Here is a 21,609-nt window from a genome sequence, read left to right as displayed (position 1 = left end):
TCTCTAAAAATAGACTTAAATATGCTTTTGAGTTAGAAGATAAAAATCCAACCAGTTAAAGAAAAGCTGTTAAGTTTCAGGATTTTTTTATTCTATAAATTACCACGAAAAGCAACATAATCAAAAGGAACACTGGAACAAATTACAAACAAGTTAGTATTGTATTTTGCTCTCAATTCTATAGCAAATATGATTCCTAATAGCAAAAGAAATATTTGACACAGACTTTTGTTATGAACATGGATACTAAACCAAGGTCTATAAAACTATAACAGCTTTTAAATAGATTTTTTTCATATGAAATTATTTTCAGCTTTTATTCAGTTTTATGGATCCAATACACACTGATAAAAGAAGTCACAATAATTGAAAATGAGTACTTAGTGATACAGCATCTTTCACAAGACATTTTGCAACCTTTAATACCAGTGAACAATAAATGATAAAAATGTATACTTATATCATGCCCACTGGATAACTACCAAGCCAAAATTGTTTCAGTAAATAAAGTGTCAAGGTCAACAGGATAATGATGTTATAAGCTCATGTTTAAAGTTAATTTATTAGTATAAAGACAATAGTATTCAAACACTATGATGCTAGTTTTTTGGGGCAAAAATATGTCTGATTCGAGTTTATCTTTTTTTTTTTTAATTTTTGAATTTTATCTTATTTATTTTTTATACAGCAGGTTCTTATTAGTTACCTATTTTATACATATTAGTATCCAGCTTATCTTTTATACCTAATTTAGGAAATATTCACCTGAGAATCATTTTTCTTTTATTCAAGTTTCCTGAGCTTATTGAAGCCCCTGCTCTTTTGAAATCCTTGGTGTAGAGCTTAACTTTTTCCTGTTTAAACCAAGAAGTTTGCATGAGTTGCAAAAGCTTAACTGATGAATCAGCAGGGAGAATTACAGGTTGCCCAGGGACAGAAAATTAATAAGAAAATGTGCTGGTAGCATAGGATGGGAGCGATATTGTTTTGGTTTAGGCCTATCACATGTGTTGTCTTAGGCAATTGATCCCAAGTTCTTCCATTTATAGATGAAAAAAAAAAAAATAGAGGCCCAGGGAGGGAAGGAATTGTCCCAAAGACAAGGAGGTAGTTAGTGGGAGAACTCTGAGGTTCTGTCTGCACTGTAGGACCGGTCTTTCTGCCTTACCGTCTTATGAAAGCCCAAGGTCCACAATTAGGATGCATTTTGGAGACATAAATAGAGGTCAAGCTACTAGCTGTTTTATCTCCTAACAGGAGAAACATTATTGAAGTAAACGAAATTAAGGTGACATTAAATTTTATATGTATATTATAAATTATATATAATATATATACATGATACAAATCTAATAAATCTAACATTATATAAATAACCTACATTTATATATTACATATAAATGTTCTATGATATACAGTTATAATTTTTATATTATTTATATATTATAAAATGTGAGGAATTCAAGCAGAATAAAGACTTCTTGAGTAGCATTCACAATGATATATAGAACCAATACACATTGATCATGCAATAAATAAATATCTTCCTGGGTATACAGATTAGCATGGAATTAAACCACATTAGATTGCTAAATCAAATAATTTCATTTTAAAATTGTAACTTTTTCATATTACTGAAAAGTTAAAAATAGTTTTAAAAGAGAATCATTCATTTGTTTTTTATATGCTAAATTCCTCAAAAAAAAATTGTGGCAAAATGAGAGATCCCTGAAGTTAGTTACACAGAAGCATACAATATAAAAAGGGGAAACACTATGATTTAGAATCTAATGCCATGACACGAAATGCAATGCCATATTTTTAAGAAGATTCTGGAGCCAGACTATCTCGGTGCAAATCTTGACCTCACCAGTTACTAGCAGCACAAATTTGGACAAATTTAAGCTATCTTTGTCTCAGAAAAGGAGAATAATAATGGTACCTATTTCACAGGGTTTTGTAAAGATGAAATGAATCTACACACACGCCCCCCCCCACACACAAACCCACACTTCACAGTTCTGTGGCAATCCTGAAAATGTGCCGTGTATTAGTGTGTTCTGGCTGCCCTGACAAAATACCACAGTCTGGGTGGCTTAAACAACAGAAATTTATTACTCATAGTTTTAATGGCTGGAATTCTGACGTCAAGGCGTCGGCAAGTCTGATTTCTCCTGAGGCCTCTCTCCTTGGCTTGCATGCGGCAGTCTTCTTGCCGTGTCCTGACGTGGCCTTTCCCCTGTGCATGTGCACCCCTGGTGTCTCTTCTTTTTATAAGGGCATGGGAATAGGACTCTATCCTAATGGCCGCACCCCATCTTAGTCACCTCCTGAAAGGCCCTATCTCCAAATACAGTTATATTCTAAGGTACTGGGGGCTGGGACTTCAACATGAATTGTGGAGAGACACAATTCAGCCCATAGCTAACCTCTTGGATCTTCTACCTTGCAGAAGGTAATTGGCCAAAGGCCCAAGCTGCTACAATTCTGAAACCCAAAATATGTTCACTCTGAGGCCACTCTTCCAACAGGTAGCTCCTCTGGGCCAGTGGCCAAGCGTGACAGAAACACGGAAGGCCATTGCTTCAGGACTTGAGGACTCCCCTTAGCTTTATGGAAATGTTCTTAGAACAGCATTCATGGCTGCATGCTAAATTCTTCCTCCCTCCCTCTCTCCTTCCCTCCCTCCCTTCCTTCCTTCCATCCTTCCCAGGGGCCAGACCAGCATCGCTGCCCGAGGGCTCTCCCGACCCTCCCCAGTTCTCTTCCCACTTTCCTGCACAGCTGCTTTCCCCAGTGAATCTCTTCTGTGTCTGATCCCATTTTTCTTCTCAGAGGGTCTGGACTAACTCCATGCATAATGCCCAGTCCGTGTATATACTCTGCATACGGCAGAGACTCAATGTCAGGGAGGGGAGATGGAACGCTGTATTGATTTAAAAGGAAGGCTTCAGGTGTGCTCTGATTGCGGGTGTAGACATGGAGAAGCTGGAGGTGAGCTAGCTAAAAGTAACTGGCCTGACTTAGAAGTGGTGACAGAAAACAGGGAAGCTGGCAATTACTGAACAAGTCCTCAATGTTTTGGGCTGATTGGTTTAGAGGTTGTGGTTTGGCTTCCTGGGTTGGTAGTTACAGGGGATGTGGGTCAGAGTTCTGTTGTTATATATGGTCTAGTCATTGTCTATTTGTATAGTCAAACATTCATTTGTATATTCAAGTCTTAATCCCCCCTCTTGCTCGTGAGAAGTTGAACAGTTCATGGAAGGCTAAATTTCTAGATCTTTATGGCTTGGGGGGTGGTCCATATTTCTCCTTAGTCAACTGTATGTAGAGATCTTCTTTACCATTTTGTTGTTGTGTCAACATGGAGATTACCTGGCAAGAGAGCAACTGCACAGAAGATTTAAGATTCTGGGATAGAATGCATCAGACCAGCGTCAGGACCACTATCATACACACACACACACACACACACACACACAACAAGAACAAATAACATTCTCTGTAAGATGCTTTGGCACCAGTAACCCCAATTGCCCAACTCAGGCCAAGAAAACAAACCCCACAGGGCATGAGAATCAACCTTAGAGAGCCAAGTAGTTTTTTACTTAAGGCAATGTATAGCCTGTTATACCTCACCTGTTTCATTGATCCAAATATAACACAAAATATTAACAATGGCACAGACACCACCACAACTTGCCAACAAGAAATCTAGAGCAAAGTAATTGTTCATCACGACTTTTGCCAACATGTTGAGACTGATCTGCATTCGATTTATGGCAAAATGTTATCATTAATTATATTTGTCAAAGTTAGCGATCAATTTATTACAGTCTTTTCTGTTTGTATAATTCCCTTCCTTTGGGAACACTGCTCTAATTGTTCGCAGAAACCATGAGTCAGTATTTCTCCCAAGTAGACTGCCTGCATAGTCAAGAATGGCCTTGTTTTGAAGCTCATGTCTTGTTTGGAAACTCCTGCCTTGGTTATTTTATGGGATTAGGGTCTCTGTGTACAGACAAATTTTGAAATACTATCCTGAAGTGCAGGAAGCTTTAGTCTGAGACAAACAGGTCCATGTATCTTGATCACAAAGGAAGGTAATACTTGGTCAGGATACATGGAGATGGAGGAGAAAAGATATTTATTATTACATAAGGTCAGAACCAAGGTCTTACATTATCTGGGCTACATATTTGGATCTCTATCAGTGTCTTCTAGGTGTCAAATAATTAGCTTATTGTCCTATGAAGGTTGTTGAATTCAAATTTAGAATTACCTAGGGTCTGACAAACAGATTTTAACAATTGGCTTTTTTTCTGGTTATAGATGGATTTGTTTAAGGTCATTTGCCCATGGAGGGGCAAGTGGAAATACCATCAGCTGTAATTCTCTATGGTTTCATTTGATGAGACCAGAGTTGCCCAGAGGCAATTTATCAGGGGGTCTGGTGATGGACAACTGATCCAGCAGTCTGTAAGACTGAGGGCATTGGATTTCTGAGAATCCTTAACATGGGACCTTCTCTTGGAATAGTCTTCAAATTGTGCAGAATTCTGAATTGATTCTTTAATTGTGAAATGTCAACCTAAGGATTGACTCCCTGAAATTTCACTGCTGTACTTGTTGTTAACAGTAAGATAACAATAAGATATTTGTTGTTAACTGATAAGATACAATAGCTAAAATATACTCAAATCCCCTGGAGAGTGGGAGGTGGATAAAATCCATCTGATGGTGTTCAAAGGTCAGTTCAAGAGCACTTCTTCTCTGATGTGTCTTCTAGTACATGAAATCTTCTGGTTGAACATTATGAAGAGATTGTTCAGGAAGATGTTATGGGAAGCTGAGCTTAACCTGTTGGTGATAGGACTGGCTATAGTATATGAGTCCCTTGCAATATTTTGCCATGTCTTCATGCAGCAGAGAAGAGTCTAGTAAGAAGCTGAAATTCCTACAGGCACCAGTCTTCCAGCTACCAATTCATAGGAAGATAATGGATATGTCTCTGAGGGAAGGAACCATATGGCCATAAAGGCTAGTGGGAGGTCCTTTGGAAAAAGGAGCTTCAGGGTTTCTGAAAGCTTTGCTAATTCTAATGTAAGGATGTCATTGGTTCTTTCAACCTTCCCAGAAGATTGTAGGTAATAATGGCAGTGTAGTATTTGAGTAAGTGTTCATGCCTTACAGAGGTTTTTGTTTTGTTTTGTTTTGTTTTGTTTCTGTTTTTGTTTTTGTTTCTTGTAATGCATCCTGTAAAGTTAGTATAGTCCCAGTCTCCTCATAAAAACTTGGTATGCCCCTGGTTGGAAACAAAATCAAGTAGCTTTCTGGCAACTGTAATTGCTGTAGATCTTCAGAAATGAAAATTTTCAACCCATCCTGAAAATATACATATGCAATTACTGAACAATGACCCTGAATAAAAATCCATCTCAAGGTGTTCAGAGGGACCTAAGAAGCTTTGGCTCATGACTGTGTGCCACCTTTACACTTATGCTGTTGACAGTTGACATAAGCCGTGAAAATATGTCAGCTATCTTTTTAAACTTTCTCCACTAAGGTTGATTGAAGAAAGTAATCAATTTATATGTATCATGACAAGAAGTTTCATGGAGAAATTTAGCTAATCTCCGTTTAAAATCATCTGGTACCACCAAGAGTCTATTTTGAGAGTGAGATTACCAGAGTGAAGGGTACAACAAGATCCTTTTATTCTTCCTTTTCAAAATCAGAGACTAAACATTGTATTCTATAATGGCCTCTTTGAATCTCTCCAGAGATTTATCTTTTGAGGGTTTAGATAGAATTGTAACTGGTTAAGCTTACCTGTTTGGCTGGACAATTTCTTTTAGTTTCCATATTATTATTATTTTTTTATATGGGCTTAAAGCTTTACAAGAGCCTTCTCTCTAGAAGTAGGAGTACAGCTAAAAGTTTCTTGACTTGCAGTCCATTTTTGTTTTCAGTGGGTGTTCCAATTAATGAGAAAACTTTTTGTTTCCAAAGCATCCCAAAGTCATGTACTACTCCAAAAGCATGCCTGCTATCAATATGTATATGCACTCTCAACTTTGGCTTATTGAAAAGTTCTAGCAAGTTCAGTAAGTTCTTCCATCTGGACAGATTTTATCTCAGGTAGAGGACTGTATCTAAAGGAGAGTTTATTATTTTTTTTTAAAGATTTTTTTTGATGTGGACCATTTTTAAACTCTTTACTGAATTTGTTACAATATTGCTTCCATTTTATGTTTTGGTTTTTTGGCTGCAAGGCATGTGGGATCTTAGCTCTGCAACCAGGGATCGAACATGCACCCTCTGCATTGGAAAGTGAAATCTTAACCACTGGACCACCAGGGAAGTCCCTAAAGGAGAGTTTAAATTAGTGGTAGCATATAGTTTGATAACCTTCAGACTCAGTTTTGAAGTAGAACACACCAACAAGTAATATTAGGTCAGTGTTCTCAATGGGAGCCTCTGATACATCTAAGTGAGGTACCAAAAGTTTCCTAACCCACATAAGATAATCCCAAGGTCCCTCTTCTTCAGATAGGGGTTTGAGAATGGTGGGACTCAGGATGTTGTAGTGGTGAATAGTAATATAAGAGGAAGAAAGTAACAGAATCTCACAGCATCAATTAGCTGGCTGTTGTGTGGCTACTGACTGAGAATCAGGAGGTGAAGTACGGAGCCTAGAGCTAGTTTAGCACAAGTATTGGTGAGCTTTTAGTGGTAGCTATTGCCCTAAGATGGGTGTGAGGGGCGGTTGAGGATAAGCCTTTGCAACTGGGTAAAAGGTGAGACTATATGTAGTAAGTGATGAATTTTTGATCGTTCCCATAAATCATCAAAAGGGCAGAAAGGGTTGTCCAAATCACTCATGCACAGGTAGGCAAAAATAAATAAATACATAAAAATAAAAAGTATTTTGTAGTTAAGGAAGCTTTTAAAGAAACTCCTTAAGGTTCTAGAAGACCTGTTCATATTTGGGTTCCCAAAGTCACGGGTCTCTTACTGAGGCAATTAATAAAGGAGAGCTGCACTCTCAGAGAAATTTGGCTGCCAGTGTCTGCAACACACAGTTAAACCTAGAAATCATCTCAACTGTTGTTATGTTAGAGCTCTAGGATAAGTGTGGATAGTCTTTAGTCTGTCGAGAGAGAATTTTTTTTTTATTCTGTAGATATAGGTCATGGCCTAAATAATGAACTGTGTTTTGGTAAAATTGTAATTTATCTTCTGCAACTTTATGTCTTTTTTTTTTCTAACCTTGAGAGCAGAAAATGGGATCCTTTTAATAGATTTCCTTGTTCTTTCAACACAGTAGGAGATCATCTACTTATTGTATCAGAACTGAATCACAAAAGAAATTTAGGTCTTTTAAGTCTTGATCGAGGGCCTCAGAATAATAGGAGGGACCTTCAGTGAATCCCTAGAACATAAGTGTCCAGGTATATTGTTGCCCTCCCCAGGTAAAGGCGTAAAGCTCTTGACTATCCTAGTCTACAGGCACACTGCAAAAGGCACATTCTATTACAATGAAATAAGTGGCTCCAGAGGAACTGAAGACAGGATGATATTTGGGATAGGTACCACTGGGAATTGAGGGATAACAATTTTGTTTATGGTCCTGATTGAAAAAATCAGTATCTTCAGTGGTTTTTTTTTGGTTTGTTTGTTTGTTTTACTGGCAGGACAATCTTTATTCCAGTGTCCCTTCTGTTACGATATTTACAGGCATCCTGAGAATAGTTGAGGACCCCAACACAGAGAGCAGAGTTCAGACCTGGTGTTGACATATCACGTCGATGCAGACTTGACAAGCTATGAGAGGCAAGGCACAAGGGGATGCCATGGGTCCTGCACCTGTTTGAAGGCTGGGGTCTGAGGATGAGCAGTGCAGAAGTTTTCTCCAGGAAGAATGGAAATAAATGAAGCTCCACCCAAAGGAGAAAAACAGAAGCTATTTACTCAGAGCTTGCTGAAGCAAAGGGGGTTGGCCACCATCACTTGCATTTGGCGGAGACTCAAAGGCAGGCGGGGGAGTGGGCAAGGTTTAGCGTGTAAAAGGAGAAGACTTCAGATGTGCTCTAACTGGACGCTGTTGGCGTGGGGAAGCTGAAGACAGGTAACTAGAAGTGGGGCACCTCATATGATTGCTTAGAGGAACATATTTGGCTTTCTTTGGTTGGTCCTGCTTCCTAACGGGGACAAAAATGAATAAAGCCGGCAGTCATTGACCAAGTCCTGATCTTTCTGGGTCTAAAGCTTACAGAGGTTGGTGTGTGGCTTCCGGAGCTGGTTGCTGCAGGGGTGGTGATTCAGACTTACATTGTCATACGTGGTCTGACTAGCGTCCATTTGTATATTTAGCCTCTCATTCACCATTAGCAGTAATACTATCAGCAAGCTATTATGTTGCAAAGAGAGGAATTTTGTTGCACAGAAATAAGCAAAGATGGGAGCAGAAACTTATGGAGCGCATAATCCACTCCTCTTAATTTGCCTTATAAAAACATGCATAAAATCCTTGGCACAGATTTTGAAATGATTAAATATCGTAAACACGTTTTGAAAGTCTGCCTATAAAAATCTCTCAATACCGTCTGTCCCCGCCACGTAGGAGTTCAGCCCAGAGTAACCATAACCTACTTAAAAATTCCTTGTAAGAATTACCCTCAAAAGGAAAGGCCAACTTTGTCTTTCTTTTTATATATCCCCCCAGAAGTTTCATTAGATCACGATTTCACCTATCTCTATGTGGATTTTAAACTCCTGCTCATATTTTGTAATGGAATTGTTTACATGTCTCCTAAAATTTGGATGCTTATCTTACTAACCTTCATTCTTGAGTGTCCCATCGGAAATTGCCCTCTTTTCCAGACTAGGTTTCTTTTCTTGTATGTCTGATTCCTCTCCTCACAAACCTTTCAGTCGTTCAGTTCCCAAAACATTGATTCCCACCCTTACCTCCAATATCTCATCATCAGCGTCTGGGTGCAGCTAAATCTACCTTTAACATTTATCTTGAGACTGTTTCTTTCTCTTTTCTTTCACTGACACTTCCTTAATTTGGGTTCCCATTAAATTTCAAATAGTGTCGTGCTTTCTCACCTTCCAGCCATGCTCCGCCTGATTCAGCATAATCATTGCTGTCAGGTTAATTTTCCTTAAGGCTATACCTGACCATTTAACCCTGCTGTTGAAAAACTTCACTTTGATTTTACAGAGGAAAGCCCAAACTACGCAACCAGGTGGTACACTATACTCTTCTTCATCATCCTCTGATACTCCCTTTTCCAATTTATGAGCTCCTGTAACTCTTAATTGGGGCCCAGCATGTTATTTCCTAATCTCAACTCCACATCACACATATCTATGTACACGTCCAAAGTGTCACGTTGACAGAAAGATTTGTGAGTAGCACATCCAAGTCTGACTCAGTTTTCTTCTTTTCAGAATTTAGAATAATGGACAGCATTTATTAAACAATAAAATTGAATAATTGAGTCAATAAACATGTAGATATCATAAAAATGCAATGATAGTGGCAAAATATAAACTTTGATAAATGCTATGATTGTGGCAAAGTTAGATGCTCTAGTATCATAGTGGTTAATTTCTATAGTGAATATGCTGAACAGAGTTTGGATTTGAGGTGAATCTTGAATGAATGATAGGATTTTCTCCACAGGAATAAGGGAAAACACCATGCTAGCGACTCGGAATAACTTCAGGAAAGTTTTCATATCAGTTACAGTGAGCATCTTTTTAAAAAAAATTTTATTGAAATATAGTTGATTTACAACGTTGTGTTTAATTTCTGCTGTCCAGCAAAGTGACTCAGTTATACATATATCTATTCTTTTTCATATTCTTTTCCATTATGTCTTATCACAGGATATTGGCTATAGTTCCCTGTGCTGTACAGTAGGACCTTGTTGTTTATTCATCCTATTTATGCTAGTTTGTATCTGTTAATCCCAAACTCCAAGTCTTTACAGTGAGTACCTTAATCTAGTTAGATAAAAGAGAATCTTGAGTATCATTGAATGAATCCTTATTTTCCGCCATCCCTTCGTTTCCTTCTAAAGTATTGAGATGGGTACAGGAAAAAACAATGCTGCACATAAGAAACTAGAAATTAACTGGCACAATAATATGAACATGTGATTTAAATTTAAATATTTTGCACTGTGATAAACATTAGTAATTAAAGTTGTAAAAAATAGCTTTAACTCTGCAGTGACAGAAAGAGAATAAAGCAGGATCTAAGACATATGTTTCTTTGACCTGATTTCAAGAATAAACACTTGTTTACTGTGGAAAGTTTTGTAAGGAAGAGCTTTTAAGATATCATTTTAGAGACTTTCTGATGAGATCTGTGTTTTACTTTGGCATAAACAAAATACATATGCACGATTGGTTCTATCTTTTTTCTTCTTTAATTTATAGTAAGGGGGAAATGTTTTAAAGAGTTCCTTAACTCTTTAACTAAACCTTAATGAATGAGACTACTTCTTTGTAAAGCAAATGGGTAAGCTTGAAAGTACCATGAAGATAAGAGAATTTTTAGTCTTCCTAACAAACTTGCTTTCTCTCTTATGCTGGGAACCGTCGTTTACCGTGCCCTGTAATGATTTTGAACACTGCTAGCTGGAGGGAGAGATGAGAGTCAGTTGGATCAATATCTGGAGAGGAAGCTCTTGGGTAAAAACAAACTGCATAGCTATGATATCTCGGATTGCTTTTCCATGGTGGGAATTTTTAACCAGTGGAATCATATTCCAGGAAATGTGGAAATGGCTATGACTCACGTGAACCCAGACAGCATTTACCCAGGTGACTCCATTTATTTTATGAGCATGTAGTCACTTTTCTTAGAGGTCAGAAGTTCTAAGTCATGGAACTTCAAATCATTCTCACCTTGAATAGACATGTGGTTGCCAAGGGGGAGGTGGGATGGGGGAACGATGGATTGGGTGTTTGGGATTAGCAGATGCAAGCTAGTATATACAGAATGGATAAATAACAAGCTCCTATTGTATAGCACAGGGAGCTATATCCAATATCCTGTGATAAACCATAATGGAAAAGAATATTAAAATAATGCATATATACGTATAACTGAATCACTTTGTTGTACAACAGAAATTAACACAACATTGTAAATCAACTACCTTCAATAAAAAAAATCATTCTCACCTTTGTCTCAAGGAGGGTCACCTGGTACAGCATACAGGAGGACAGAACAATCTTTAGGCCTTAGTGAACCAAAGGATACCATGTTATTTACCACCATACACCTATTGGCTTGAGAACTGTAGCTATGCATCCTTCCTAGAATGAATGTCTCCTTTTTCCTAATAGCCTGGAACGGAGAGGTATACTGGTCTTAGGGATGCCTTTCCACCCTGCCCTGTATCAGAAAATGCATTGGCATAAATTTAACTTGTCCAGCTATATTTGAGATTCCCCCAGAAAGGATAAAAGTCAGATGAAATATTCCTTTTTTTAAATTAAATGTTCCCTGGCTATTCCAGTCAGGAGTGATTTAAGTGGTTATAACTGTCCAGCATGGTTTGCCCACTTAGAGGTCGTTAATCACATTTCACCTTGAAGTCATTACCTGTCGGACCTCCTCACTAAATTTTTTGGCGGGTAGAATTCTGCTTATAACTCTGAGGCTACCGCATCACCAGACCCCAGTAGTGCTTTGCATATGAAAGGCACTTGCATGGTGGGTTTTTTTTTTTTTAAGGTGTAATTTTATTGTTTACAAAGTAGTTTGAAATCCTTCAAGGGAAAAGGTAAACTGCTGTCATTAATCACTTCCTTCTATGTCTTATCTCCCTGAATACTAGATTGATAAATTTATTTTATCTATTGCTATTTTGATCTGGGATGATATCCCTGAAACCGTATATAATTAGGCACTTGCTTGGTTTTTATGTGTGGATTACCAAATCTTAATTCTTATGAGTTCTCCCTCCGCTCTAGAGAATACCATTTATATTGACATAATCAGTATATGTTTGATTATGTTTTACGATGTGCATTTTCAGAATGCCCTTGTTAATTTTACATATTTACTTGAATATTCTGAGGCCACCTGTCCTGAGTGCTCTATCTTTATTTCATGATGGGCCGTTACTAAGCTGTCTTTACATGGTGATGGCTATTCCCTTAAGGCTAAAGTGATGGGAGCTCATGTGTTTAAGGAGGTCCAAGATCATGAACAATCCTCAGAGGGAAAATGGGATAATGGACCAATAATGGCCGCTGATTGCGAAAATAGATTTTCACCATTTCATGAGATAAAAGGGAGTGTTGTTTAATTGCTGTAAATGTGTCCTATCCCTTCAGGAATTGGATTCAGAAGATATAACAGCTTTACACCTGGGAATCTAAATATGGTTTTGTACTGATTGCTCATTATTATTTTTAGATCTCTGTAACCTCCAGTCTTAATGTGCTACACTATGAATACTCTGATAATACCGTGAAACAATCCCATTACTTCCATTAATGTTATGTCAGTATTTAAGAAAGGGGTCAGTATGTTTGGTGCACTTAAAAGTTTACTTTAAAGAAAGGTTACAGTTTGGTATGTGTAAAAAGGAGTTATCAAATAAATTGAGAGATGCAATGTTTATTCTAATGGTCTTTGCTTCTATTATTATATGCAACCTTAATAAAACAATGATACAATGCACTGAAAGCAAATCTGGCAAATGAGGTACTTCAACAATGGAGATGTTAAACAAAAAACTAATTTTACAGGCAGTGACAGTGTCTTATAGGTAGCTTAGAACTGAATTTCTTTTCAAGAGAGATCTAAGTTGTAATTCTTGCTTGAATCTTTAGTTATGGCTGACCTTTTTCTTCAATTTCTCTCTGTCTTATTTTTTCCATCTCTGACATTAGACAATCTAGATCTTCTTTTCAGAGATGATTGTGAAGTACTTTGAAGTAAAACAAATACAGAAGGCAAATAGCATGAGACAAATGATTATGACTATTCTCATTAATACTTATCAACCAATACTAAAATAACAAGTATTTCACTGGTAGCATACATTTTATCATTGAACAAGAAAGCAAACATTACACTAGAAATTTATTACATTTCAGTTTCTGTTAGTAGCTATCTGGGTACAAGTTCAAGTCGTTTAATGTCTCTATGCTTCAGTTTTAATAAAATAACACTTTTAGATTATTTTGAAGGCAAAACTTATATCCATGAATCTATAAGTATGTGTGTGTAGGTTTTAATAAAAAAATCATAGCTGATAGCAAATAATGTAACTTGGTTACATCATTAGCTGAAAGGACATTTCTTAAAAAATGTCATCCTGCTATTGAAAGAAACAAGTAAAAAAATCTCTAAACAAATATCAGAGAAATTTTTGCCTTTGGAGGTAAAGAACATATTCTGTCTAAGGACCGTATTTAAAATGTTAGAAACATTTCAACTGGAGTTGGAGTCATTTCTGAAAAGTTATTCATGTATTTTACATATGGTTCTGGAACTTTTTCCATTGTGTTATTTCCTCTTAACGGAGATCATGGAATTAAATTTTTTTCCTGCAAATAATATTACAGGTGAAATTCCAATACTGCTAATGTTCATACATCTTTATAAATGAAACTATCAGGACTTAGATAATTCACAGAAAACCAAATAATCCTAATCCATAATTCGTGTGACTACTGTTAATTTTATGAAGAACTGAGTCCACATAATACAAAATTTACACGTGAAATATTTTTTCCACATTGGAGTCCGAGTTTGCTTTATTTTGTTGATTTCACCTCTGACATCTCATTAGGTGGGAAAACGACCTTTATTTACCCCTCCTCCTTTAGTAATAAGGGAGTGCATGGAGCTGTATGCCAAATTTCATTGACAGGAAAGGGGAAAATTGTTTAAAAATAGCCCTGGGGCAGAAGTGTCAGACACTTGCAAGAGCCTGATGCTATTTGGTACTCAGATTAACTTCTCTCACATGAAACCCTGTACAAGTAAGTTTGGTTTTTTGTTTTTTTTTGTTTTTTTTTTAAACATCTTTATTGGAGTATAATTGCTTTATAATGGTTTGTCAGTTTCTGCTTTATAACAAAGTGAATCAGTTATACATATACATATGTCCCCATATCTCTTCTCTCTTGCATCTCCCTCCCTCCCACCCTCCCTATTCCACCCCTCTAGGCGGTCACAAAGCACCGAGCTGATCTCTCTGTGCTATGCAGCTGCTTCCCACTAGCTATCTATTTTACATTTGGTAGTGTATATATGTCCATGCCACTCTCTCACTTTGTCCCAGCTTACCCTTCCCCCTCCCTGTATCCTCAAGTCCATTCTCTAGTAGGTCTGCGACTTTATTCCTGTCCTGCCCCTAGGTTCTTCTGACCATTTTCTTTTGTTTAGATTCCATATATATGTGCTAACATACGGTATTTGTTTTTCTCTTTCTGACCTACTTCACTCTGTATGACAGTCTCTAGGTCCATCCACTTCACTACAAATAACTCAGTTTCATTCCTTTTTATGGCTGAGTAATATCCCATTGTATATATGTGCCACATCTTCTTTATCCATTCATCTGTTGATGGACACTTAGGTTGCTTCCATGTCCTGGCTATTGTAAATAGTGCTGCAATGAACATTGTGGTACATGACTCTTTTTGAATTATGGTTTTCTCAGGGTATATGCCCAGTAGTGGGATTGCTGGGTGTTATGGTAGTTCTAGTTTTATTTTTTTAAGGAACCTCCATACTGTTCTCCATAGTGACTGTATCAATTTACATTCCCACCAACAGTGCAAGAGTGTTCCCTTTTCTCCACACCCTCTCCAGCATTTATTGTTGCTAGATTTTTTGATGATGGCCATTCGGACCGGTGTGAGATGATACCTCATTGTAGTTTTGATTTGCATTTCTCTAATGATTAATGATGTTGAGCATCCTTTCATGTGTTTGTTGGCAATCTGAGAGGTTTGGTTTTGATAGCTTTCCTTCTACTGCTACTACTCAAAGGAAGGAAACAAATATATAAATCTCACACCCAAGTTCTCAGTAGAAAAACTCTCCGCCTCCATTTCATTTCTTTTCACAGAAGAAGCATGAGGGAAAACACTAAAAAGCTGAGCTTTATACTTTTTATTTTTCCTTTTAATTTTTATTTATTTATTTATTTATTTTTGGCTGTGTCGGGTCTTCGTTTCTGTGCTAGGGCTTTCTCTAATTGTGGCAAGCGGGGGCCACTCTTCATCGCGGTGCGCGGGCCTCTCACTATCACGGCCTCTCTTGTTGCGGAGCACAGGCTCCAGACGCGCAGGCTCAGTAATTGTGGCTCATGGGCCCGGCTGCTCCGTGGCATGTGGGATCTTCCCAGACCAGGGCTCGAACCCGTGTCCCCTGCATTGGCAGGCAGATTCTCAACCACTGCGCCACCAGGGAAGCCCTGAGCTTTATACTTTTGTGGGTTGTTCTTTTATTTCTCCCAGTTCTTCTCTTGAAGCTTCATTTTAAAAATACCTTGTGACTACCTAGAGGGGTGGGATAGGGAGGGTGGGAGGGAGGGAGATGCAAGAGGGAAGAGATATGGGGACATGTGTATATGTATAACTGATTCACTTTGTTATAAAGCAGAAACTAACACACCCATTGTAAAGCAATTATACTCCAATAAAGATGTTAAAAAAATTAAATAAAATAAAAAAATAAAAATACCTTGTGAGAAAAATATTTCTAAGGTTGGATTTGAATAAAATTATAGAGAAAATTAACTGTATACTTGAAATGATGGAGACTTTTACACTTAAAATCTTTTTCAGATTGGTTTAAAATACGTACTTCCAAAGAGGCAAGAACATTTCTCATTAGAGCATCCTTAGAGAAAACCATGGATTTAGACTGGCTTTTCACAGAGGAGAAAAGATCAATTAACTTGCAATCACTGAAGCAGCATAAGTTTTGGAAGGTTAAAGGAGGCACTCCTTTCTGTGTGTCAAAAAATTGATTCCTGTTTCTGAGTTGTAACAAAGGAACTCTTGATTTTCATAGATGTCTGCGGGTCACGTAGAAATTGCCTATCCAAAGCAATCAGGCAGTGAAGAGGTGAATTCGAAGAGTGGTCTCAGGAATCTGAACACCAGTATCATGTATTAGGACATAGGGGACCATGCCACTCTGTTGCAGATAGCTAGTAAAATTTTAGTTAACATTTTACCATGTTTTATAGGTATTTTGCTTGATAACTTTTTACCATAATATTCTAGAGATGCTAATTTATTAAAAGTATCCTTTTTTCTAAACTAACCAACATTGTAAATCAACTATATTTCAATAAAAAATAAATAAATTTTAAGAAGTATCCTTTTCTGTAACGTCATCAAAGCATAATTTATTCCATGCTTTAAAAAACGTGAATAACCCTCTCTCCACAGAGCTTGTATTTCTCTTTATAATCTCTCAGCTCATTCATCAGAATCTTAGATGTGTTTACTTCTATACTGTTGTTATGCAAAAAATGCTGTCATTAAAATAATAATACCCATCCTTAGCTTTATTAAACTATTTAATTTGATCAAGAAATAGAATATTGTGTTCTATAATTAGAATTTTTAATGTCTTTGTAAATAATGTTATGGATTTAGTGTTTTATTTTTTAAAAATTCCAGGGTTAGTTGAACATAATTCTGCACAGATATGAGAAGATTAATGAATGGTCCATAAAATATATTAGATCATTGAGACAAACCGTCATTTTTTAAGACAATGTGAAGGAAACTTTTCTTCACATTCTTCATGTGAAGATTCATGAAAGATTCTTCACACGATTTTTCAAGATTGAAGACTGAAAAAACTTCACAAGATTCAGTTTCTTCAGAATCACCTATAAGTATAACATTCCATCATCTTTTAATATACCTTCCATCTGATTGTAATTGTTTTAAATTAATATTCTAGAAACCTGTAAGCTGCCTTTTGAATGAGTTCCGTATCATTTTGATGTTTGCACCCTGTGGCCAACTCTATTGGATTGCACTACACAAGGGTCCGGGGGTTACTATTTTTAGATTCCTGGGATATGGATATTCTGAATTTTAAGATTTATGATTCATAAAAATGTCTTAGAATGTTTTCTTTTCACTGTCATCAAAAGGTGACAAGTATCAAATAGAATAGAATATGTCAGAGGTATCATCTTATCTCAAGAGAATGGTTTTTATTTATTTCCTCGTTTTAGAAATCCAAAATTGTCTCTAAATTAAAAATCAAATCAAAGGACTGTAAAACCAATAAAGTTAATATAAACTGACTAGCATTGTTCACAAAGTATGAATCTTCGATGTGTACTTTGTTCTCACTATTATTTCGGGTTCTTTGTAGAGGAAAAAAATAAATTGTTTAAGAAGAAATTTTATTTTTCATGGCTTCAAAAATAATATTCACAAGATTAGGAAAATTGAACATAAAAATAATTAGTAATGCCATTATGTCACTTGTCTATTTTTGAGTAAGAGCATTAGAGACTAATACAATCTTGTTCAAATTATCAAATTATTATCAATATAGTATTTAGGGTAGAAGCACAGTAAGGCATTAAGGAGTCTTAAAAAAGTAATTTATGTAAATATAAAAGTCAATCAACCAAACTCTTTCTTGAACATTCACCATTATAAACATTTTTGGGAAGGGTTTTTTTAGAGACCTCATTTTTTGGGAGACTACTTTGTTCAAAAAACTCAAATGTGATAATGGTGAAGAGTGAATTTGTTCTCTTCTAGAAACAACAAGAAAATCACTCTAACTATAAATGACTATTCTTTTCAAAGACATTCAAAATTGGTTTGAAACAGTTTCAGAATATCCTGCTTTGTATCATTAAATTTTTATGATCCCTTAGCGTAGAGAGCTGCATTAGTATTCATGTGTGTGAATAAATGTATGTACATACAAACTTTGTTTTCTAGTTTACTCGACATTTTAGTTTAAATACATTAATTTTGTTTTTAATAGAGTTATAAGTGTGTAAAACTGTAAAAACCCCATTTCCAATAAAAGAGTTCCTGAATTTTTATTAAGACATATAAATGGGAGGCATCACTGGTCTAGAAGCACATAAATATTATTGTTGTTTTTCTCTTTATAGTTCATTTGTTTCTGTTTCTATTGTTCTTTATTGTTTATGATTAGCCATTCAACTAGGGTATCCATTTCTCTTTAGTTAATTTGGATGAGAAATTTTGCAAGAGAAAGCAGCAACAGAGGCTGAGGAATGATTTTCTCAGGAGAGATCCCCTAGATAAATAGTTCGCAGACCTCAGCAAGTCCTAGTGGTGAAGGTGCCTCAAGGGATTTTATCTGCCCTTCATCTCCTCCAAAACCTCCTGTAGCTGAACTTGGTGCTCTAAATATTTCAATCATCCAGAAGGGGGAGAAAATGAATATGGATGACAATTTTGGGATGGACTTTATTTTAGATCTTTTAATTCTATAATAAACTATTTTAATTTCAAGTTGACTTTTGACCTAAGAATGTCACAGTTCTGTATGCAGGTGCGTGAGTTCTTCCTGCAACAAAATATTGTTCTACAAATAAACACACCTTGGTTTCAATGAAATGTAAAAAAAAATACATATTTAAATAAATTATTAAATTTAAAAATCAACGGTGACTCTAAAATAATGTATTTAAAAAGTTATGCTCAGCAGAGGTGGAGAATTTCTTGCTTGCTTTCCACAGAAAGTACTCCAAAAATATTTGGGATGAAGTGACATTACCCATCCAAACTACTGTCCCCTTTAAAGTGGCCACTTTTGAACCCTGTGTTTTTAATCCAGTGGTTAAAATCTCTCTTTGTATGTTTTCCCTGCAAAATGTCTCTAAAGCCTAAATACTTAGGGCTGATGAAATTTTGCTCATTAAATGGAAAATTCAATTTGGAAATAGCAGTTCTTCAGAAAGAAGGTTGTGAAACCCTATGGGGCAGTAGCCAAGGTACCAACTGTTTGAGCTTTGTTTAAAAAAAAGAAAAAAGAAAAGCAAAACAAAGAAAAAGATTTAAAAAGAAGGAGGACAGAATTGTGGGCACTCCAGTTGTGTGCTGGAGTTAAAGCTAACATCACAATAGATGTCAGTATAATCAGTCTGATTGGGAAAATTCAGGAATATGCGCATGAAGGTCAAGTGAAATTAGTGCCAGTGGGGTTGCCTGTCAGTTAAAAACAAATCTACAGAGTCTTTGGGCTGCTTTAAAAACCCTTGACCCATGCCACCTGTAGGTTAAATAACACACTGCATATTTAAATCTGTGTATTAAGTACATTTTAGACAATATATTATCTAATTTGTTACCCTTGGAATACTACTCTTTTTGATCTTGGAACATCCTTGATTTTTGAAGAACAATCAATATGCTTAAAAAGTTTGGCTATTAGCACCATAGTACTTAAAAACCAGCTCCAGATGGGCAGTGTGATTTTTAAATAGACATTTTCTAATTCTACATAATAGTATAAATTTTGATGTTACAGTCATCTTTATTTATACTTGGAATTTATCATTTCTTCCATGGAGGTTTATACATCATTTAAGATTCACACCTAGATAACTTCTATTTTATGTTGCTGTCAGAATGGGATTTTTATTTTATTGAATAAATTTGCTAATTGTTACGGTTGTTTCATCTAAAGCTACCTATTTTACATTGATCTTGTAACCAGCAACATTGTTGAAATTTATGATAAATTCAGTTTGTCTGTAATACTCTGCTAAACAGTATTTTCTCTTAACAATGATAGTTTCATTTTTTGTTTCCAATCTCAAATATTTTATCATTTTTTGTCTTATTGTATAAGATAGTCTTTACTGTGTTTTTATGCTGATACTCTCAGCCAGAGTGGTTACCTTTGTTTTGTTCCTAATTTTGAAACAAATGCTTCAACTTTTTTCTCATTAAATATGGTGTTGGATGTAGATTTTTAATGGATACACTTATCATTGTAAGAAAGTTTCTTAGCTTCTTTGTTTGCAACTTATCTTAAAGATGTGTTGAATATTTCCAAGCTATTTCCCTACCTCTCATGGGGGTTTTATTATTACCATTTTCATAAGTTATTTTCTATTTAATGTGTTAATATGATGAATTGCATTAATAGATTGCCAAATGTTTAGCTACCTCTGCTTTCTTGGAATACATTTTAACTTGTTTTATGAATTTTTTAATGCACTGCTGGATTTCGCTTCCTGCTTTTAATTTATATTTCTTGAATATATGTGTATGTAAGATACTGACTATGATATGTGAATTTGTTCTTCTTTTGAGAAAATTCTTGATTAGTTATCTTTTTTCTATTATTATTTTATTTCAAAGAAACAGCCACTGGATTTTTGTATTGTTCTTTCTGAACATTTTTGTTTTGCTACTATTTTCTGCTTTAATCTTTACTAATTCATTCGTATGCTTTTCACAGGTTTAGTTTGTGGTTCTAGTTCTAACTTTTAAATTTCATGCCTAAATTATTTTAATTTACTTTTGCCAAATGATGAATACATTTTTGGCCTTGAATATTCCTCTGAGCACTACTTTGTTGACATTCGATAATTTCTAGGAGATAACGTCTTCATCATTATTTTCTATATCTTATTGAATTGTGGCTTGATTTCCTTTTGGTCTTAGAGTTCCTTGATCATCGTTAAAAAACATCTCTAAGTGGTACAGCAATTCATGTTTCATATTTTTCTTAGTTTCCTGCTTTATTGAAGAATACCATGAAGTTTTAGTTTTGGCTAATGGTAAGCTTTTCAGATGTTTCATGGGTAATTGCTAAGAAGTTGTACAGATAAATACAAATAGAGTAGTTCATATAAATACATCAATAAGATTTGCCTAATTAATTATATTACATGGCTTATATGTTTTCCCCCCATTTAATCTGGGCTAATAGAAATGATATAAGTTTCTTACCTCTTTATGTTACCTTCTTTATATACTTCCTAAAATTTCTACTTCATGAAAAATAATGTCATCCAGTTTAATAAATAATACTCATTTCTGTTAGATTTGCATTGTAGAGCTTCATAGTTATTGTAAATTTAATTTCCATGTTGTTTAATGCCTTTGTGTTACATATAACCTCAGCTAATATGCCCACCCCTACTTTCTTAGGAAAAGAAAGGGTTATTCCAGGAATATTATAGTCTTCTTTATCTACAGACACTTTCATCAACATATCACCTCTGGGTATAGGAATGTAATCCAGAAAAAGAAGAGGTCTTCTTGGCTCAGTGTGGAATACGTTAATCCTCCCTCTATGTGTGAGAGTGCGTGTGTGTGTGTGTGTGTGTGTGTCCCTTTATTAATTAATTGAATCTATATCCCTTAGTTGCTAAGAATATTCTGTAAGTGAAACAATTTTAAATGTAATTAAAAACCTCTCACTTAGTACCATGCCCTTGTAGCCAGGTGAACACACACGATCTATCAGAGAAATGATGTCCAGGCTGGGATTGTCCGTAAGAAGGAAGAGTTTCAGACACATTTTTTTGTTTGTTATTGCAGTGTTTCCGAAAATAGATTTTTTAAAACATATAC

This window comes from Balaenoptera physalus, assembly GCF_965194825.1.
Source record: "Balaenoptera physalus genome assembly, chromosome: 3".
In the NCBI taxonomy this organism is placed as follows: domain Eukaryota; kingdom Metazoa; phylum Chordata; class Mammalia; order Artiodactyla; family Balaenopteridae; genus Balaenoptera; species Balaenoptera physalus.
Note: the sequence above shows the minus strand (reverse complement) of the source record.